A 10,320-nucleotide genomic window follows, 5' to 3' on the forward strand; every position below is an offset into this window, starting at 1 on the left:
CTGCTTTGGGTTACTGAACGATTTTGTCCATCTTTTCCCAAATGCATCACACACACAAGATTAAACCCGAAGGAAAAAAAAACATTTTTTTTGTTGTTGTTGATAAATTACACATATTTTACTGACTGCAGGTGCCCAGAGGAGTGGCAGTATGCTGTACTAGTAGGTAATAGATGGCTCATACAGGGAGATGTGTATGAATTGCTACACACACACACACACACACACACACACACAGACACACACACACACACACACACAGTACAGACTCTGGCTCTAACTCCCTCTGTTGAAATCATTTAGTTATTTTTATTTAACCTTTGCTTAACTAGTCAGTTAAGAACACATTTTTATTTACAATGACGGCCTAGCCCTAACCCGGACGACGCTGGGCCAATTGTGTGCCGCCCTATGGGACTCCCAATCACGGTCTGTTGTGATACAGCCTGGAATCAAACCAGGTCTGTAATGACTCCTCTAGCACTGAGAGGCAGTGCCTTAGACCTCTGCGCCACTCGGGAGTTCCTCTCTGTTAAAAGCATGTTATTCGACTCTGGCCCTAACTCACTGTTAAAAGCATGTTATTCGACTCTGACCCTAACTCACTGTTAAAAGCATTTCAGCTCACCTAGCAATCGATGTGAGTTTCAGAGAGTTTCATATATCAGGGACTTTTTTTTTTTAGTTAAAACAAAAATACATAGCAAATGCTTTCAAGCACAGAGCCGTAGGGGGCAAACAGTTGTAGCATGTTATTGTGCGTCATACAAGATGAATTGTATTTTACGAGGCTGCTTGTTTGAGTTAGAAAGACTTAAAGAGCCACAGAACAGATTGGCATGTGTTTTTCTGTTGCTCATTAGGAAAAACGAGATTTCAGTCTTGGAGGTGTGTTTCTCCTGACCGATTCTGCGTTTGGTTAATGACGTATGATCTCCATGAGACTCCGTAAACGCAGAAGTCTATTTCACTTCCTCAAAATCCCCAGAATGAATCTAAGATAACTCAAGAAATATGTAATAAATTGACATTTTTTTTTTAGCTGAGGATGTTTTAGTTGAGCAATTTGACAGCTAAGTGTGTTTGGTGCAGTATTTCTCAAGTTAAAATATGTGCGATTTGTTGTCTTATGTAAACAAAGTCGGAGCTACTGTGCAAGTCGGTCTCACTGTGCTATTGGATAGAGAGAAATCGCCGCAGCTGTTCACCCGATGTTGGTTAGGCAAATGGACATCTTCTAATCAAAACCCAACCTTAAAATGTACTCTTTGTGACGCACGGATGTTCCCAACTCCGTTTTAGAGGAGACTGACGTCATGACCAAAAAGTATCTTACTTAAATTTTTTGCAGTCAATTTGGACACTAGAATAACTGTTTCTATCTTACAATCGATGCCACGTAGGCAGTTTTCAAATGGATTCATTGCTTTTAAAAAAAAAAAAAGGCAGCCGCTCTTTAATACCCATCGCAACACGTTGCCATGGTTTCAGCAATGATGCATAAAAAGGCATGAAGTGTGAAGGAATATGATGCTGCTGTATGTTTAAAATGGGCCTCACGGGTCCCTAGTATCCTGCCACAGTGTACATGCAGCTAGCAACACACACCATTCGGTTTTACTATCCTTGTGGGGACCTAAAATTGACTTCCATTTAAAATCCTATTTTCCCTAACCCATAACCGTAAACCTAACCATAACCCCTAAATCTAAACCTAACCACTAAGCCTAAAATAGCCTCTGTCCTCGTGGGGACCTGGGAAATATCCTTGTGGGGACATTTGGGGATTTCCTGTACCCACGAGGATAGTAATACAGGCAGGCAGGCACACACACACACACACACACACACACACACACACACACACACACACACACACACACACACACACACACACACACACACACACACACACACACACACACACACACACACACACACACACACACACACACACACACACATCTACTGCAACATGCATGTTAGACATCTGCTGTGAGATAAGTGAATGAAGATTAGCCCGCCAGTGCTAAGTGAAAGGTCTTAATTATGGAGGCTCAACCTCTCCACTAAATCATGTAGAGACCAAGGCAGCATCCCAAATGGCACCCTATTCCCTATATAGGGCACTACTTTGGCCCATAGGGTTCTGGGCAAAAGTAGTGCACTATATAGGTCATAGGGTGCCATTTGGGACGCGACCAACAACAGGAGGAGCACAGAACTGGGTCAAAACCGTAATGGATGTTCAATATTTACTGCCATGAATAAATCCAAAATGATCATTCAGAACACCACAAAACAACCAACACCTTCTTTTATGCTTCCTTATTATTCCCAGTAGTAAATATTTAACTATCGAGAGAAGATGTTTATAGAAGCAAACACGACATGACACTTTAATGCACTTCTATTCCTTAGTGGAATACTTGACAAAAGTGCTTGCAGCAGCAGTGTGAAAGTATTGTAGAAAGTTCAAGTGGATTAGGTTATTTTGGGTATCTGGGAATATACGGCACACCATTATTTTGTCAACACAAAGGCCTACCTACATATTAATTGAAGTCAACATTTCTGCTGATACAGTGTTACAAATGTATCACTGTATTTATCACTCACTGTAATTAAACTACTATTACTTTCCTATGCGGTTCATTTAATGATTTGTTGGGTCGTCAAAATGAAATGTAAAAAAAAAAATAGCCTAAAACATTTAATCTATTTCTTGGTCGATATATTTTTGTGCAGGCACCTGCAGCATATCCTACTTATGTTGAGTGTTACAATCTGCATGCACAATCTGGTACCTCTCTAGGTATCTTCCTAGGTTCCTGTGTTCTAGGGAGTTCTTCCTGGCCACTGTATTACTTGCACTCTGGGGTTTTAGATTACATTTCATTTACATTTTAGTCATTTAGTAGACGCTCTTATCCAGAGTGACTTACAGTAGTGAATGCATACATTTAATTTATTTATTTTTTCTTTCCATACTGGTCCCCCGTGGGAATCGAACCCACAACCCTGGCGTTGCAAACACCATGCTCTACCAACTGAGCCACACGGCTGGGTTTCTGTAAAGCACTTTCTGATGATGTTAAAAAAGGGCTTTATAAAAATAAATCTGATTGATTGCTAAACTAAACTGATGATGTAGGCTTGTTACAGATATGTTTGTATACAGGCTTAGTCTTATCTCCATTATTCTCCCTGCAAATCTTCTCTAATCATATTAAGTGAGTAAGAGCAGGCTGCCTGTTCCATTGAAGACGAAACACTTTCTTGTCCACAGAGCAGAGCCCGCCCCCCCCTACTACAGTACAGTATCTCTTTGCAGTGTTCTGTTCTGTACTGTAATAAACATTCATCGGCTTGCTTATTTTATTGCAGTGGGCTTGATTGATGGCAAATCTATGCAATCCTAGGGATCAGTGGAACTGCATAATTGAAAAGTGACAAGTGTAGAGAAAGGTTTAAATCAATAAGGCATAAGCCAAAACGAAGAGTGGCTTTTCTGGCCTTCAAATCGATAACCACTATCATATTTGTTTGGCTTATTGAATGATGGCATTACTGTACGTCCTGATTTATATATTCATTTGTTTGACATTTTGCAGGATGCAATCACTTGATACACCCTTTCTATTTCAAGAATGCCCAAAATGGGCACTTTGTATGACTATAGGAATATACATATTTTTATATTTATTGACCCCTCTCTCTTGTTTAGACAAGAGTTGAGGGAAATTCATTGAGTATAATTTTTTTGGACAAGCACACAAAAATCTGTTTTGTGCTGTAGGCTTTTATACACGCACACACACACACACACACACACACACACACACACACACACACACACACACACACACACACACACACACACACACACACACACACAGGGGCGGACTGGGACCAGAAATCGGCGCTGGCATTTCTAACACACTGGAACATTTTTTCCCCAGAGGCCCCCACAACAGTCCATTTTTTTCCCCTGAGGCCCCCACAACAGTCCATTATTTTCCCCTGCTGGCCCCCACATCAGCCCTTACTCTTTGAGGCTCCTATTATAAGCCAGATAATTATAATTTTGCACAAAAAAAGTTTGATAGGCCCACAGCTAGATAGCTGTTAATAACTGTGTGTGGTAAGAAAGATGGACCAGCCCATTTGCACGTCTGCCCTTACAGAGACAAACATAATTTTCCTCTAGAAATTCATCCTGATTAATTTGCATGCATGTCATATTGCAGGTTTTTAAGTGTGCCGTTTGAAAGATAGTCTAATGACAGAAAATCGTATTATTAGCTAATATGACCTCAATGCGCGATAATTATGCTGTGGCTGTGGGTTCTCGACCTTTACAGTGGAATGACGCGTGATGCTGCGTTACTTTTCACGTACCCATCTAGTCCACCACCGGAGAAAAGCGTCGGTCTATCCCAGGCACACCGGTCACTGGAGCCGCTGTTGAGAAGAAAACCGAACCGTGCTGGTAGAGGAGAAGGAAAGGCATCCTGTGTCTGCCTTTTTGCAGTGCGGCTGCTTTGGACTATTCATCTATTCCTTTCCTAAAAGGATTTCACCCATACATTTACAAAAGGACCAGTACACCGAATAAGGTGAATACATTTATAAATACATATGGACTTGTAGCTAGTTTCAGCTTGAACGAGAGAGAAGACAGTGTGTGTGTGTGTGTGTGTAGTACCGCTGCGATATGGGAGAGCTTTCACCACCACTCGTTTATATAGCTAGTTAGCTACCTGGCTAAGCTAGGCTAAGCCAAACACCTCTTCAAATCCAATGGTTATGTTGATTAGCCAACGACCGAGGAGATTATAAAAAAGCACTTGGCATGGTGTGTTGACAGCGGCTCTAGGAGACATAATGTTACCGTTTGTGTTAGCCAGGACTGCTTGATTTCACCGGGACTAACAAAATGTCGGCCACGGTTCCTTCTAACCGAAGGTAACGCCTGTAAATAGCTAGCTAGTTCGCTGTTAACTCTCTCTCTCTCTCTCTGTGTGTGTGGTGAGATAAATCATACCAAAGACGCCCATAAAACTTACGACAAAAGCATCTTTACTCTGAACATTTCAGCGGTGTGTGGAATGTTTTACCCCCCAGGATCAAGCACCTGTCGCTCAGTTTAAAGTCTGTTGATGCTAATGTTGAGCTACACTGTGTCACTGTTGATGCTAATGTCAGCTACACTGTGTGACTGTTGATGCTAATGTTGAGCTACACTGTGTGACTGTTGATGCTAATGTCAGCTACACTGTGTGACTGTTGATGCTAATGTCAGCTACACTGTGTCACTGTTGATGCTAATGTCAGCTACACTGTGTCACTGTTGATGCTAATGTCAGCTACACTGTGTGACTGTTGATGCTAATGTGAGCTACACTGTGTGACTGTTGATGCTAATGTCAGCTACACTGTGTGACTGTTGATGCTAATGTCAGCTACACTGTGTGACTGTTGATGCTAATGTCAGCTACACTGTGTGACTGTTGATGCTAATGTTGAGCTACACTGTGTGACTGTTGATGCTAATGTCAGCTACACTGTGTGACTGTTGATGCTAATGTCAGCTACACTGTGTGTCTGTTGATGCTAATGTCAGCTACACTGTGTGGCTGTTGATGCTAATGTCAGCTACACTGTGTGACTGTTGATGCTAATGTTGAGCTACACTGTGTGACTGTTGATGCTAATGTCAGCTACACTGTGTGACTGTTGATGCTAATGTCAGCTACACTGTGTGTCTGTTGATGCTAATGTCAGCTACACTGTGTGACTGTTGATGCTAATGTGAGCTACACTGTGTGACTGTTGATGCTTATGTCAGCTACACTGTGTGACTGTTGATGCTAATGTTGAGCTACACTGTATGACTGTTGATGCTAATGTTGAGCTACACTGTGTGACTGTTGATGCTAATGTTGAGCTACACTGTGTGACTGTTGAGCTACACTGTGTGACTGTTGATGCTAATGTGAGCTACACTGTGTGACTGTTGAGCTACACTGTGTGACTGCTGATGCTAATGTTGAGCTACACTATGTGACTGTTGATGCTAATGTCAGCTACACTATGTGACTGTTGATGCTAGCTAATATAGTTGACCATATAGTTCAGGCAGCAATGAATCAAAAAAACACCAACTTCACATAAGTTAACTAGGTAATACGTGTAGTTTGCTACGTTGTATACTAAGATGTTAAGTTTTTAGATTGTAACTACATGGCTAAATAGTCGTCTCGACGACGTTATTAAGAACACAGGTTAGCTGCTATGCTGGTTAGCAAGCTGTTTAGATCACGGTAGAGGGCTTAGCTAGTGATGTTTGATCGGGGATTTTCTAGGTAACCATTTTATATTATAGCAGGCTAGCTAAGTATGGTTTTATCTAGCTACCTCCCATCACCAGTCACCAGTTGAATATAGATGGGCAGGCAGCATCTGTCATCAGGAGTCCTGCCTTGTTGGGCGTTGTCTTGTAGCCACTGTAACTTGACCAACTCGGTTACATGGAGGACAAGAGACTACTGGTGCTTTCCAAGACAACTATGAACTGGGGGGGGGGTGGAAAACATACCGGCAGTGATCTTCAGGTCGTAAAGACAGGGCTCTAAAAAGATGCCTGAGTTTCCGAATTGAAATTCTGAGTTGGATTTATTTATTTTCTTTCCTTTTTCTGAGTTCCTCAGTAATAGGACTTGTGATTGTGACCTTTTGACTTGTGTGTATGTGAAGGGGGACACACTTTTATTCACGCCACATCGATACAAACGGACCGTAGCAGGTTAGGAAAGCATTGTTTTTGCTAACCCTTTTCCTAACCTTAACAGTCTCCTAACCTGCTACATTACAGTAGCGGCGGTGTGTTGGTAAAATCACTGGGGACGCCAAGCCAGGGGGAAAAAATAGTATGTGTTGTGATATTTGTGTTGTTTGCTCTGTAACATGTTAGTTCATATGCCTTGCCACTGTAATATATTGGTCTAAGTCCGAAAACAATAAGACACAGTGGCAGAATAAATTCAACTGCACCTGTGTTTCATCACAAAAGCAGAGAGCATCATCTGTCCGGTAAAGTACACAAAGCATATTGCATGTAACAAACAGTTACAAGAGGTGTGTTTTCATCAGTTTTTTTTTTTTTTTTTTTTTTAATCTAATTGACCTGCTTGCATTAGTTAATTGATGTGGAATAGAGTTCCATGTAGTCATGTCTCTATGTAGTAGCCATGTCTCTATGTAGTCTCTATGTAGTAGTCATGTCTCTATGTAGTAGTGTCTCTGTAGTCTCTATGTAGTAGTCATGTCTCTATGTAGTCTCTATGTAGTAGTCATGTCTATGTAGTAGCCATGTCTCTATGTAGTCTCTATGTAGTAGTCATGTCTCTATGTAGTAGTGTCTCTGTAGTCTCTATGTAGTAGTCATGTCTATGTAGTAGCCATGTCTCTATGTAGTCTCTATGTAGTAGTCATGTCTATGTAGTAGCCATGTCTCTATGTAGTCTCTATGTAGTAGTCATGTCTCTATGTAGTCTCTATGTAGTAGTCATGTCTCTGTAGTAGTCATGTCGCTATGTAGTAGCCATGTCTCTATGTAGTAGTCATGTCTCTATGTAGTCTCTATGTAGTAGTCATGTCTATGTAGTAGCCATGTCTCTATGTAGTCTCTATGTAGTAGTCATGTCTCTATGTAGTAGTGTCTCTGTAGTCTCTATGTAGTAGTCATGTCTATGTAGTAGCCATGTCTCTATGTAGTCTCTATGTAGTAGTCATGTCTATGTAGTAGCCATGTCTCTATGTAGTCTCTATGTAGTAGTCATGTCTCTATGTAGTCTCTATGTAGTAGTCATGTCTCTGTAGTAGTCATGTCTCTATGTAGTAGCCATGTCTCTATGTAGTAGTCATGTCTCTATGTAGTAGTCATGTCTCTATGTAGTCTCTATGTAGTAGTCATGTCTATGTAGTAGTCATGTCTATGTAGTAGCCATGTCTCTATGTAGTAGTCATGTCTCTATGTAGTAGCCATGTCTCTATGTAGTAGTCATGTCTCTATGTAGTCTCTATGTAGTAGTCATGTCTCTATGTAGTAGTCATGTCTCTATGTAGTAGTCATGTCTCTATGTAGTAGTCATGTCTCTATGTAGTAGTGTGTCTCTATGTAGTCTCTATGTCGTAGCCATGTCTCTATGTAGTAGTGTGTCTCTATGTAGTAGTCATGTCTCTATGTAGTAGTCATGTCTCTATGTAGTAGTCATGTCTCTATGTAGTAGTGTGTCTCTATGTAGTCTCTATGTAGTAGTCATGTCTCTATGTAGTAGTGTGTCTCTATGTAGTAGTCATGTCTCTATGTAGTCTCTATGTAGTAGTCATGTCTCTGTAGTAGTCATGTCTCTATGTAGTAGCCATGTCTCTATGTAGTAGTCATGTCTCTATGTAGTAGCCATGTCTCTATGTAGTAGTCATGTCTCTATGTAGTCTCTATGTAGTAGTCATGTCTCTATGTAGTAGTCATGTCTCTATGTAGTCTCTATGTAGTAGTCATGTCTCTATGTAGTAGTGTGTCTCTATGTAGTCTCTATGTCGTAGCCATGTCTCTATGTAGTAGTGTGTCTCTATGTAGTAGTCATGTCTCTATGTAGTAGTGTGTCTCTATGTAGTCTCTATGTAGTAGTCATGTCTCTATGTAGTAGTCATGTCTCTATGTAGTAGTCATGTCTCTATGTAGTAGTGTGTCTCTATGTAGTAGTCATGTCTCTATGTAGTAGTCATGTCTCTATGTAGTCTCTATGTAGTAGTCATGTCTATGTAGTAGTGTGTCTCTATGTAGTAGTCATGTCTCTATGTAGTCTCTATGTAGTCTCTATGTAGTAGTCATATCTCTATGTAGTAGTCATTTCTCTATGTAGTCTCTATGTAGTAGTCATGTCTCTATGTAGTAGTGTGTCTCTATGTAGTCTCTATGTAGTAGTCATGTCTCTATGTAGTACTGTGCACCTCCAAAAGTCTGTTCTGGGGAGCATCAGACTAGCAGTGTTTAAAAATAGGCTGTTTTTATGTATTTCATTACATTGTCATCTCAGTATGACTGAGTATGTTTGTCCTCTGGCTGGGCCACACATTCAGAGACTTGTCCAGAAGCCAGTCCTGCGTTGTCTTGGCTGTGTGCTTACGGTCATTTTCCTGTTGGAAAGTGAACCTTCGCCCCAGTCTGAGATCCTGAGCGCTCTGGAGCAGGTTTTCATCAAGGATCTCTCTGTACTTTACTCTGTTCATCTTTGCCTCGATCCTGATTAGTCTCCCAGTCCCTGCCGCTGAAAAACATCCCCACAACATGATGCTTCCACCACCATGCTTCACCGTGGGGATGGTGCCAGGTTTCCTCCAGATGTGACGCTTGCCATTGAGGCCAAAGAGTTCAATCTTGGTTTCATCAGAACAGAGAATCTTGTTTCTCATGGTCTGAGAGTCATTTAGGTGCTTGTTGGCAAACTCCAAGCGGACTGTCATGTGCCTTTTACTGAAGAGTGGCTTCCATCTGGCCACTCTACCATAAAGGGCTGATGGGTGGAGTGCTGCAGAGATGGTTGTACTTCTGGAAGGTTCTCCCGTTTCCATAGAGGAACTCTGGAGCTCTGTCAGAGTGACCATCGGGTTCTTGGTCACCTCCCAGACCAAGGCCCTTCTCCCCGATTGCTCAGTTTGGCCGGGTGACCAGCTCTAGGAAGAGTCTTGGTGGTTCCAAACTTCTTCCATTTTAAGAATGATTGAGGCCACTGTGTTCTTGGGAACCTTCAATGCTGCAGAAATGTTTTGGTACCCTTCCCCAGATCTGTGCCTCGACACAATCTTGTCTCGGAGCTCTATGGACAATTCCTTCGACCTCATGGCTTGGGTTTTTTCTCTGACATGCACTGTCAACTGTGGGACCAAATCATGTCCAATCAATTGAATTTACCACAGGTAGACTCCAGTTAAGTTGTATAAACATGTCATGCATCATCAATGGAAACAGGATGCACCTGAGCTCAATTTCGAGTCTCATAGCAAAGGGTCTGAAAACCTGTTTTCGCTTTGTCATTATGGTGTGTGGTGTGTAGATTGATGAGGGGGAAAAAATCATTTTATACATTTTAGAATGAAGCTGCAACGTAACAAAATGTGGAAAAAGTCAAGGAGTCTGAATATATCCGAATGCACTGTATATATGCTGAACAAAAATAGCAACAAAAACAAAATTATAAACGCAACATGCAACAATTTCACATTTTTACTGAGTTACAGTTCATATAAGGAAAT

The 10,320-nt window shown here is 41.3% G+C and overlaps 1 protein-coding gene across 10 annotated transcripts in view; it reads left to right on the forward strand.

The window, feature by feature from the left end:
• The window catches only part of tjp1b (tight junction protein 1b), a 204,857-nt gene that overhangs the window by 70,739 nt on the left and 123,798 nt on the right, over nucleotides 1–10,320 (forward strand). The window contains exon 1 of one of the 10 annotated variants that reach the window (XM_029757386.1): nucleotides 4,389–4,619. The exons of 8 other annotated variants lie outside the window; for them this stretch is intronic. The gene's annotated coding sequence lies outside the window, so the exon portion shown is untranslated. Of the gene's footprint in view, nucleotides 1–4,388; nucleotides 4,620–4,725; nucleotides 4,969–10,320 lie in introns of those variants that run through there. One more of the 10 variants, XM_029757387.1, reaches the window with a different exon arrangement.

This window comes from Salmo trutta, chromosome 7 (genome assembly GCF_901001165.1).
Source record: "Salmo trutta chromosome 7, fSalTru1.1, whole genome shotgun sequence".
Classification (NCBI taxonomy): Eukaryota; Metazoa; Chordata; class Actinopteri; order Salmoniformes; family Salmonidae; genus Salmo; species Salmo trutta.